Below are 12500 nucleotides of genomic sequence, written 5' to 3' on the forward strand. Positions count from 1 at the left end.
ATATCACAAAAGCAGCAGGAAGGAATTATATTTCTGTCTGTGCTACAATAGGTTCTATAGATCATACGATATATTTGTGTGTGTGTGTGTGTTTTCTTTTAGCCAGGTTTTTCCTACGTAACCAAGATTTTTCTGCAGCCCTAGCTCAGTGGAGTCACATCCACTCGATTCTGGACTCAGCCTTCTATCCTTCCAAGGTCGGTAAAACGAGGACCCAGATTGTTGGGGGCAATAGGCTGACTAGGAAAGGAAGAGGAAAAGGAAAGCAAATCCAAACAACACCAAAAATGAAAAATCATCTATCCATCATCTCTTGCCCGCTTCAATACTTTTTTTCTTTTTGACTTGTCTTCCGTATTCTTCTCTAGGATCTTTATCTCTTTCTACATCTGCTTCTTGGCTGTTCAATCTGAGTATTTTCCCCACCTCTATCCTCCACAGCCTTAACTGGTACCTAGAGATTTTTCTAGCCAGTGCTTACTTGATGCTGTCACTAGAAATATACAGCAATATATAGACAGTTCTTCCTACAGCAAGAGTCAAAGGGCAGGAGTTTCTTGGATGTTCTCTGTGGTCTTTGAGATGTGGGTGGAGACCCACATCTCAAAGACCACAGAGAACATCCAAGAAACTCCTGCCCTTTGACTCTTGCTGTACAGATAGTCCTTAATTTACAACAGTTCATTTAGTGACCGTTTGAAGTTACAACAGCATTGGAAAAACGGATTTATGATCTTTTTTCACATTTACGATCTTCGCAGCATCTCCTGGTCATGTGGTCAAAATTCAGACACTTGACAACTGGCTCATATTTATGACGGTTGCAGTGTCTCTGGAATCATGTGATTCCCCTTTTGCGACCTTCTGACAAGCTACATCAAGGGGGAAGCCAGATTCATTTAACGACCATGTTCCTAACTTAATTCACTTAACAACTATGTGAAGAAAGGTCGTAAAAATGGGGTACAATTCACTTAACAAATATTTCACTCAGCAGCAGAAATTTTGAGCTCAATTGTGGTCGTAATTCGAGGACTGCCTGTATAATACATTGCTCTTCGATTGCGGCTTTCTAATCCTATTAAAGTGCTTCTCCTTCCAGATTGCAAATCAATAGCTATGCTTAATTTTGAAACGAACATAGATAGGCCTGAAGTGTTTTATGTATCTGGACCCCAATCATACAGCTTTATAAAGTAAAAGGCCATTTTGCAAATGCCTAGACTGGCTGTGTCTAGAATCAGCTGATCTAGTGAATGGTTTCTGATCTTATTTTATGGCTTCGGACTCATTAGCTTGAGGGACTTTACACAATTCCCTGAATGACGATTAAGTTCTGGGAAAGAAATATCATGCATATTTTAATCAGAACTGGGAAAATCCCAGGCAGCTTGCCACGCTGGCTCTTAAAAATGTGATGCGGATACCTAATGACCTGATTTAAAATGGAGAGGTGCATAAGAGGAACCTTTGCAATTATGCCAGTCCTGGGAGAATAGAAATATTTGTTGCCAAATGGCTGGTTTATTTTCTTAGTCAATGTATTCTAGGCTGCTGTCCTTTGTAAACTGGCAGTTTTATATACAAATAGTTCTCAACATATGACCACAATTGTTGTAAGTCGAGGACTAGCTGTATATATAATTTTTTGCTGAGATTATAGATTATAGCAATGGAAATTTTGGCCTCAATTGTGGTTTTAAGCTGAGGAGATAGAGAGAGAGAGAGAGAGAGAGAGAGAGAGAGAGAGAGAGAGAGAGAGAGAGAGAGAGAGAGAGAGGGAAGATTAGATAGATAGATAGATAGATAGATAGATAGATAGATAGATAGATAGATAGATCTATATATATATTAGAGAGAGAGCTATATATATTAGATAGATAGATAGATAGATAGATAGATAGATAGATAGATAGATAGATAGATATTAGCTATATATATTTGATAGATAGATAGATAGATATAGATCTATATATATTAGAGAGAAAGATAGATATATATTAGATAGATAGAGATAGATCGATCTATATATATATTAGAGAGAAAGATATATATATGATAGATAGATAGATATAATTATTTATGAGAGAGAGAAAGATATATATATATATATATTAGATAGATAGATAGATAGATAGATAGATAGATAGATAGATAGATAGATATTAGCTATATATATTAGATAGACAGATAGATAGACAGATAGATAGATAGATAGATCTATATATATTAGAGAGAGAGAGCTATATATATTAGATAGATAGATAGATAGATAGATAGATAGATAGATAGATAGATAGATAGATAGATAGATAGATATTAGCTATATATATTAGATAGATAGATAGACAGATAGATAGACAGATAGATAGATAGATCTATATATATTAGAGAGAAAGATAGATATATATTAGATAGATAGATAGATAGATAGATAGATAGATAGATAGATAGATCTCTATATATTAGAGAGCTATATATAATAGATAGATAGAATAGATTACATAAATGATAGACAGATTACCTCTATTATAGTCTGCCCCAGAGGAACCATTGTCTTTCAAATCAATAGTACAAAATATTTCTCTCCATTCTTTTCTGAGCCCTCGTCTTCTCCTCCCGCTTTTTCCCCATCCCTGAAATGAAACCCAAACTCAGCCTTGGTCTCAAGCTCAGCAGCCCTGGGGCATCCCAGACGCTCAGCCAGATTGGGCTCCATATCCTCATTTTCTGCTCAAAAGTGGAATCAAAAGATTTCCAATCGGTTGATGAAGCCTTCGAAGTCTACACACCAGTTGCCCTGCGAACCTCAAAATCTTCATAACCCGATTTGCAGTCACACCCCACAGTACAGGTAGTGCTCGACTTACAACAATTTGTTTAGTGACCATCCAAAGTTACAACGGCACTGAAAAAAAGTGACTTAGGACCATTTTTCACCCTTACGACCGTTGCAGCATCCCCATGGTCACGTGATCAAAATTCAGATGCTTAGCAACGGACTCATATTTACGACGGTTGCTGTGTCCCGGGATCATTTGATACCCTTTTGTGACCTTCTGACAAGCAAAGTCAATGGGGAAGCCCGATTCACTTAACAACCGTGTTACTAACTTAACTGCAGCGATTCACTTAACAACTGTGGCGAGAAAGGTCGTAAAATGAGGCAAAACTCACTCAACAAATGTTTCACTTAGCAACAGAAATGTGTTCTGCCCCAGCTACGGACCCCAAAGAACACAGCACACACAAAGTCCGTTCAAACCTTAGTTTACTGAATAAACCAGTCTTTTACAACAATGTCTGTTAGTTAATTGCATTAACAGCCACCAAGAATTCAAAGAATAATAACTGAAAACTTACTATGGTTGGCAGAATGCCCAGAAGCAATTTGCAGGAAGCTGATAAGATAAACAAGACAAGACGCGAAGGAGAGTGAACGAAGTTGTTCCCTGCAAATTGCCTCAGTCGTCATCCTTCCTTAAATAGGCTAAGGGCGTGGCCAATTAGCCCGAAGCCTTACTCTCGAGGAGACCTCCTCCTGAGGAGCCACTCCTGCCTTTTGGAAGCTCTGTGCTCATGCATCGAGAAGAGGCTCCTCCTCTTCTTTCTCTTCACTTATGGGAGCTTCTGGAGGTTCTGAAGGCCCTGGCTGAATCCCCGCCTCTGGCACCATATCTTCTCCAGCCTCCTCGTTGTCTGACGCAAGTGCCAGGTGCCCAGGCTGCTGGTGCATCACCACACCAGCCTCCTCGCTATCTGAATCAGCTACTAGCTGCACAGGCCGCTGACGGGCCACAACACTATGTTGCGCCCGATTGTGGTCGTAAGTCGAGGACTACCGTGCATTAATGAAATAATGCATCCACGTGACTTCATTACTCTAGTAGCGGAGGATTTCCAGGTCGTGGAAATTAAAATATACCGTGTTTCCCCGAAAATAAGACCCTGTCTTATATTTTTTTGAACCGCGAAATAAGCGCTTGGCCTTATTTTCGGGGAGGTCTTATTATTTTGGGGCGCATGGAGGAAGACGAGGCTCCTCTTGCCATCTTACCTGATTTCTAGCTCTGCATTTAAATATTTTCAGGGAGGGCTTCTTTTCGGGGGGAGGCTTATTTCAGCGCATGCGCTCAAAAGCCCCATTGGGCTTATTATCAGGGGATGTCTTATTTTCGGGGAAATGGTATAAAAAAGAAAATTACTCTAGGAGAGGAGAAATGAAGCCACGCTCGAGTGGTGTGTGGATATTAGATTAACAGTAGCAGAGTTGGAAGGGACCTTGGAGGTCATCTAGTCCAACCCCCTGCTCACGCAGGAGACCTCTACTAGGGATTCGAACCGCCAAGCTGCCGACTTTTCTGATCGATAAGCTCAGTGTCTTAGCCACTGAGCCACCTAGTCAGGCTCCCATGCCCAAAGTTACAAAATCTTCCCCAGTGGAAACGTAAATGTTTTGAGCTGTGCGATAACAACAACAACAACAACACAAACGATGCAGAACAGATGCTGGCAGACGTATGAATGATCTTGTAAGTTTCTTCCAAGAACAGATTGATACCCCAGATTTCTCGAACAATCCGTGAATTTGAAATACAGAAAACAGTGAGACCCGGCTGAAAATGTAATATTTGTTTGGGTGGCAAATGTAAAGCTCTGGGAATCGGTTGAGGGGTTCCCTCAACTTTCCCCAGAACTTTTATTTTTCTTTTATTTATTACAGTGTAGAGAACAAACCATAATGGTCAGATTTGCATAACATTCCAAAAAAATGGAGTAATTGACATGACAATGTAGTGCAATGTGTGAATCAGAGGTGGGTTTCTGCAGGTTCTGACCAGTTCTGGAGAACCGGTAGTGGAAATTTTGAGTAGTTCGGAGAACCGGTAGTAAAAATTCTGACTGGCTCCGCCCCCATCTATTCTCTGCCTCCTGAGTCCCAGCTGATCTGGAGGAAATGGGGATTTTGCAGTAACCTTCCCCTGGATTGGGGTGGGAATGGGGATTTTACAGCAACCTTCCCCTGGAGTGGGGTGGGAATGGAGATTTTACCGTATCCTTCCCCTGGAGTAGGGTGGGAATGGAGATTTTACAGTATCCTTCCCTGGAGTGGGGTGGGAATGGAGATTTTACAGTATCCTTCCCCTGGAGTGGGGTGGGAATGGAGATTTTACAGTATCCTTCCCCTGGAGTGGGGTGGGAATGGAGATTTTACAGTATCCTTCCCCTGGAGTGGGGTGAGAATGGAGATTTTACAGTATCCTTCCCCTGCCACGCCCACCAAGCCACGCCCACCAAGGCATGCCATGCCCAAAGAACCGGTAGTAAAAAAATTTGAAACCCACCACTGGTGTGAATCCAATCATTATGGTGGATTCTACCTTGACAATTTTTGATCTACTGTAATTAATCAGAAATGCATTTCTTTCCCTCCTCCCTCCATATTCTGAACAGCGCCTCTCCCATAAAGAGACAGGTTGGTCTACTGATTAAAGTAAGAGGCTAAAAACAAGAGGCTGTGAGTTCAAGTCCTGCCTTAGCCATGAAAGCTGACTGGGTGACTTTGGGCCAATCACCAGGAGAAGATGAGTTCTAGTTCTGCCTTAACCATGAAAGACAACTGGGTGACTTGGTGCCAGTCACTAGGAGACTGTGAGTTCTAGTCCCGCCTCAGCCATGAAATCCGACTGGCTGACTTTGGGCCAGTCACTAGGAGTCTGTGAGTTCTAGTTTCACCTTATCCATGAAAGCTGACTGGGTGACTTTGGGCCAATCACTAGGAAAAGATAAGTTCTAGTCCTGCCTTAGCCATGAAAGCCTTCAAAAAGTGTTAGAGCCCTCTCTAAGCAGTTTACAGAATCAGCCTATTGCCCCTCAACAATCTGGGCCCTCATTTTACCGACCTCAGAAGGATGGAAGGCTGAGTCAACCTAGAGCCGGTCAGGATTGAACTTCTGGCAGTCGGCAGAATTAGCCTGCAATACTGCATTCTAACCACTGCGCCACCACAGAAAGAAGGATAAAGTATAGACATGGCTTGGGATGCTTTTCAGCTACAATACCCATAATCTATGATGATTGGCCCCGGTGTTGGACAGTTGGGAGTTAGGATCCACCAACATCTGGAAAATTCAGCGGTTCGAATCCCTAGTGCCGTGTAACGGGGCGAGCTCCCATTACTTGTCCCAGCTTCTGCCAACCTAGCAGTTCGAAAGCAGGTCAAAAAATGCAAGTAGAAAAATAAGGACCACCTTTGGTGGGAAGGTAACAGCTTTCTGTGAGCCTTTGGCATTGAGTCATGCCAGCCACATGACCACGGAGACATCATCGGACAGCGCTGGCTCTTCGGCTTTGAAACAGAGATGAGCACCGTCCCCTAGAGTCAGGAATGACTAGCATATATGTGCGAGGGGAACCTTTACCTTTACCTATTCATAGTCATAATTTTTCAACATCTAGCTTTTGTGTATACTGTATATAGTAATTATGATAAGTTCTTTATATTTCAGTATACACAATATTATTTTCCCAATTTCTATTTTTTCCTTCTTTTTTCTAACACTGAATAAAATAACCACCATGTTAGAAAATATTCTATATCTATCCATCATCTCTTGTCCTTTTTATAATTTCAACTCTTATTGAAATTTTTGGTGAATCTTTCCTGCTTCTCCTCTGGCATCTTGTAACTCCTTTTATCATGTTTATTTAATCTAAATATTTCCTCTGCCACCGCATCTATCTCTTGCTGTTGGATCCCTAGAGCACCCATCCACAGTTTCCCCCATCATTTTAAAGAGAGCTTTCTCTTTATTCTCTTTTCTCTTTTGAATTTTTTAAAAAATATTCTATTTGTTTTGAGCCTTTCCAAAGGTTGCTGCTGCAAAACTGCAAAAGTGCAATTATCAAGGGGGGGAAAAAGGGATAATTACTAACGTGTAGGAGATCATCGAGTTAACTGTACTTAATTTGATTTAATTGAAATGAAATCGAAAACCTTGCCTGAGCTCTGCCTAGAGCTTTCTCTGCTTATTAGACTGTCTCTTCATCACAACCCAAATAGTTCACATACTCTGACTCTAAAATTGCAAGTTTTCAGCAGAAGGACCAAAATCCCCTGGGCATACTTGTAAGTCAGGAGGAGTTTCCAAACTCGGCAACTTTAAGACTTGTGGACTTCAACTCCCAGAATTCCCCAGCTAGTATTCTGGGAGTTGAAGTCCACAAGTCTTAAAATGGACAAGTTTGCAAAGACAAGTGATAGAACCATCACTATGTGCTTCACAGCAGGTTAAACAACTCCTTCCAACACTGGGAATTCCTTTATTTATTTATTTATTTGCTCAGGGCACTTATATAGCCAGCCTTCTCCCTTAAAAGCAACCCAGGGCAGTGGACAATCGATCGAAGAAAACCACGGATGCATAAAAGCCATTGTTACGAAAATATAAAAAGTAATTATTAAAAAAAAGGGGGGAGCCCCAAATTTAAAAATATACAAACCATATGGAAAGTGTAAAACATCTAAGAACATCTACCATTCCCTGGGATGTCCGGTTTGCTCCCAGGCTACCCCCCCCCAGCTCACTTGGTCCTGGGCCCCCTCTGGTTTTCTAGCTTGCCTCAGTGGCACAGTGGTTAGAGTGCAGTAACTGCAGGCCACTTCTGCTGACTACCAGCTGCCTGCAATTTGGTAGTTCAAATCCCACCAGGCTCAAGGTTGACTCAGCCTTCCATCCTTCTGAGGTGGGTAAAATGAGGACCCAGATTGTTGGAGGCAATAGGTTGACTCTGTAAACTGCTTAGAGAGGGCTGTGAAAGCACTGTGAAGCAGTATATAAGTCTAAGTGCTATTGCCCTTCCTTCCTTCCTTCCTTCCTTCCTTCCTTCCTTCCTTCCTTCCTTCCTTCCTTCCTTCCTTCCTTCCTTCCCTTCCCTTCCCTTCCCTTCCCTTCCCTTCCATGGTGTGTGGTGGTTAGAATGCAGTATTGCAAGTTAAGAACCTGGTGGCACAGTGGACTAAGTGCTGTTAAAGTAGCACTTAGTTGCCAGCTGCCTGCAATTACTGCAAGTTCAAATCTCACCAGGCTCAAAGTTGACTCAGCCGTCCATCCTTTCAAGGTAGGTAAAATGAGGACCCGGATTGTGGGGGCAATAAGCTGACTTTGTATAAAAAAAAAAAGAACACTGCTTGGGGGGGGCCGAAAGTCCTACTAAGCAGGTATATACAAAAGTATGAAGGCTATTGCTTAAGGCATTGTAAGCCTCCCTGAGTCTCTGGGGAAGGGCGGCATATAAATTGAACTAATAAATAAATAAATAATAAATAAATAAATAAATAAATAAATAAATAAATAAATAAATAAATAAATAAATAAACTCTGCCGACTACCTGCAATTCGATCCTGACCCGCTCAATGTTGACTCAGCCTTCCATCCTTCCGAGGTGGATAAAATGAGGACCCAGATCATTGGGGGCAAGAGGCTGACTCTGTAAACTGCTTAGAAAGGGCTGTAAAACACTATGAAACTGGATATAAGTCTAAGCGCTATTGCTATTGCCATAACTTGGCAGCAAAGGAGACAAACCATCTTGCACTGTATTACTCAGCTGCAAGGAAGAAGTCAGCAACGGCATTGTGTTTTGTCAACACGCACGCCAAATCATAACAGAGCCAAGTCAACATGGCACGGAGATAATGAAACCATTGCTCTGCATAATGGGCTTAAATGTTTGCTTGTTCCACTGTTAGAACAGGTGCCCTTTAAAGCAATTTCTTCAGGAATCTGTAGGCCATCAATCACTCTGGTGAAAAGAGCAGGGACGGAGACAATGTTTAATTCATAGTCTGATAGAATCATCTTTCTGCATTATTTGTTTCCCTCTCTCTCTCATTTCTTTTTAAGGCTTCACATCTTATTGTGCTGCTGTTCGTGACATTCGGCTGTTTTTTCCGGAAGGATTACGGGGTGCCATGTATCCAGATTTAGAGGAAGGAGAGGTAGGCGCCTTACACAACTTCTTCCCAACTCCTGAAGCTGTTTAACCTGTTCCAGAATTGCCCACCACCACCACTACCACCATCGGGGTTCCAGGTGACTTTTTTTGGCGACAACTTCTACAGGTCCACAACAAGGGAAATGGGGAGAAAACGTAGCGGTGTACAAATAGAATTAACATTGTTATAGGAACAAGTGCATCCTCCGCAAATCCAGGGGAGGAAAATACACTTCTACCCATTGCTTGTACTCTTATTTCCCTGATCTGATCAGTATGTCAATACTAAGAAAGATTAAACATTACCGACCATGGTGCATGGATACAGGTAGTCCTCGACTTACGACTGCAATTGAGCCTGAAATTTCCATTGCTAAATGAGACATTTGTTAAGTGAGTTTTGCCCTTTGGTGGCTCAGCGGTTAGAATGCACCATTGCAGGTGAACTCTGCCAACTGCCAGCAGTTTGATCCTGACTGGCTCAAGGTGGACTCAGCCTTCCATCCTTCCGAGGTCGGTAAAACAAGGACCCAGATTGTTGGGGGCAACAGGCTGACTCTAAACCACTTAGAGACAGCTGTAAAAGAACTATGAAGCTGTGTATAAGTCTAAGTGCTACTGCTATTGCCTTTCCTTTCCTTCCTTCCTTCCTTCCTTCCTTCCTTCCTTCCTTCCTTCCTTCCTTCCTTCCTTCCTTCCTACCTACCTTCCTTCCTTCCCTCACTCACTCACTCACTCACTCACTCACTCACTCACTCATTCACTCACTCACTCACTCACTCCCAGTAGTTAGAATGCAGTATTGCAGGCTAATTCCGCTCACTGCCAGCAGTTCGATCTTGACCGGCTCAAGGTTGACTCAGCCTTCTATCCTTCCGAGATTGGTAAAACGAGGACCCAGATTGTTGGGGGCAATGTGCTGACTCTGTAAAATGCTTAGAGAGGACTGTAAAAGCACTGTGAAGCAGTATATAAGTCTAAGTGCTACTGCTATTGCCTTTCCTTCCTTCCTTCCTTCCTTCCTTCCTTCCTTCCTTCCTTCCTTCCTTCCTTCCTTCCTTCCTTCCCTCCCTCCCTCCCTCCCTCCCTCCCTCCCAGTAGTTAGAATGCAGTATTGCAGGCTAATTCCACTCACTGCCAGCAGTTCGATCCTGACCGGCTCAAGGTTGACTCAGCCTTCTATCCTTCCGAGATTGGTTAAACAAGGACCTAGATTGTTGGGGACAATGTGCTGACTCTGTAAAATGCTTAGAGAGGATTGTAAAAGCACTGTGAAGCAGTATATAGGTCTAAGTGCTGATGCTACTACAACCTTTCTTGCCAGAGTTATTAAGTGAATCACTGCAATTGGGAAATCAATCCAGCTTCCAAATCGACTTTGCTTGTCAGAAGGTCGCAGAAAGGGATCACATGACCCCAGGACACTGCAACCATCATTAAATGCATGCCAAGTGTCTGAATTGTGATCACATGGCTGTGGGAATGCTGCAACGGCAATTAAGTGCAAAAACTGGTGAGGAGACGCTTTTTTCCAGTGCCATTGTAACTTCAAATGGTCACTAAACGAATGCTTGTAAGTTGAGAACTACCTGTATTATCTGTTCCTCCATGAGCCAGACGTTCAGTGATCACGTTAAGTAGCCATACAATTATCCAGGTAGCTACAGGTGGAGCTTGTCTAGATCACCCACCATTCCACTTCACAATGAAGAGCTCCATATATGAACATCGTTTTTGTTTTGTTTTTTTAATTTGATTTATATGCCGCCCTTCTCCGGAGACTCAGGGCGGCTTACAATGTGTTAAGCAATAGCCTTCATCCTTTTGTATATTTTATACAAAGTCAGCTTATTGCCCCCACAAACTGGGTCCTCATTTCACCTATCTTAGAAAGGATGGAAGGCTGAGTCAACCTTGAGCCTTGGAGAGATTCGAACCAGCAGAAATTGCAGGCAGCTGTGTTAATAACAGGGTGCACTAAACCACTGTACTATCAAGGCTCTATCATTGATAGATAAAGAGCTGTTTCGACTGAATGTATAAGTGTTGGGGTCTACACAGGGGTGAAATCTACTTACCTTCCCTACCGGTTCGGAAGCACCCGCTCAAATCCTCTGCGCATGTGCAAACCCTTCTCTGCACATGCGCAGAGGGTAAAAAACAGGTTACTTCCTGGTTAAAACCAGGAAGTAACGACAACCGGGAGAGTGGGCGGAGCCTTGCACTGCTGTCGCTATATGTTCTCCGAACCACTCACCGCCATCACTACCGGTTCTGCTGAACCGGTCCGAACCGGTAGCATTTCACCCTGGAACATGGAAATCCTCACCTTACAACCCACTCACTTAGTGACTGTTTGAAATTACAACCAGCCTGAAAAACAGGATGTATGGCCTGGATTTGAAGCTCCAACAGTCAGACCTTCGTGGTCATATGACCAAATTTTGGGCTCTCGACAGCATGATCACAATTATGGGCGTTTGCAGTGTCTCGCAGCCATATGGTTCTGTTTTACGATGCTTTTGCCGAAAAACCAGCACTTCTGATTTTTTGGCAAAACTATTGGTTCTCTTAATGACTGCCATGTTCGTTTCCACATTTGCTCTATGACTGCTTAACGCCATAAAATTTAGCTTAACGCCATAAAATTGTGACTCGCCACTTTTACAATCGTCGTGACATACAGACAGGCTCCATTACGGTCATATGTCGAGGACTATTTTTATAGCTAAAATAGGAAGCAAAGGCCCTTCTCCTCTGCACAGCTAGTTCCAGCTCATGCGACAGCTGTTTCTCTTCTTCTGTGGCCCAATTCACACATAGCTACTCCATATGTCTCTTTCACACACTGCGCTAATATGCGAATCATTCCTTTCACTTGCGTTTCTTGAGTAAGCCGCACGATCTGGGCTGGCTTTCAAGCTAACACATGAAGCCAAAAAAACTAACTAACTTTATTAGGTTTTAAAGCAAAGCATAACTCTAGCTGTTATGTAGCTTGTTTGTTTTTGGTGTAAGGTGTGAGGTTAATTATAGCTTAAGCAATGAACTATAGCAGTGATGGCTAACCTTTTTGTTACCGGATCTGCGCACGTTTCGTCGTGCTCTCAAAACTTTTTTATTTCAGCAGGCTGGCCTGGCATAACTCTCCCTTTTAAATTTTTTAAATCGTTTGATTTGTTTTATAAATTGGGTGTTTTAATCTGTGTTTCGGCCAAAATATTTAATAATTTTAAGGGATTTTTAATGTTTGTATTATCTGTATTTTATCTCGGCTGTTCACCGCCCTGAGTCCTCCAGGAATAGGGCGGTATAGAAATTTGATGAATAAATAAATAAATAAATAAATAAATAAATAAATAAATAAATAAATAAATACCGCGTGCCGAAAGTGTGCGTGTGCACCCACAATGCAATGCACGGGTGACACCCCCCTGCACACCCCACTCCCTGCACATGCGCATGCAACCCCCCGCATGTGCCCTGCCCCGGCCATGCATGC

The 12500-nt window shown here is 42.5% G+C and overlaps 1 protein-coding gene across 1 annotated transcript in view; it reads left to right on the plus strand.

Annotated features, from left to right (window-relative positions):
* DNAAF8 (dynein axonemal assembly factor 8) overlaps nucleotides 1-12500 on the plus strand; it is a 112279-nt gene that overhangs the window by 68458 nt on the left and 31321 nt on the right.

This window comes from Pituophis catenifer, unplaced genomic scaffold (genome assembly GCF_029215685.1).
Source record: "Pituophis catenifer annectens isolate HBS135680 unplaced genomic scaffold, rPitCat1.0.hap2 SCAF_16, whole genome shotgun sequence".
Lineage (NCBI taxonomy): Eukaryota > Metazoa > Chordata > Lepidosauria > Squamata > Colubridae > Pituophis > Pituophis catenifer.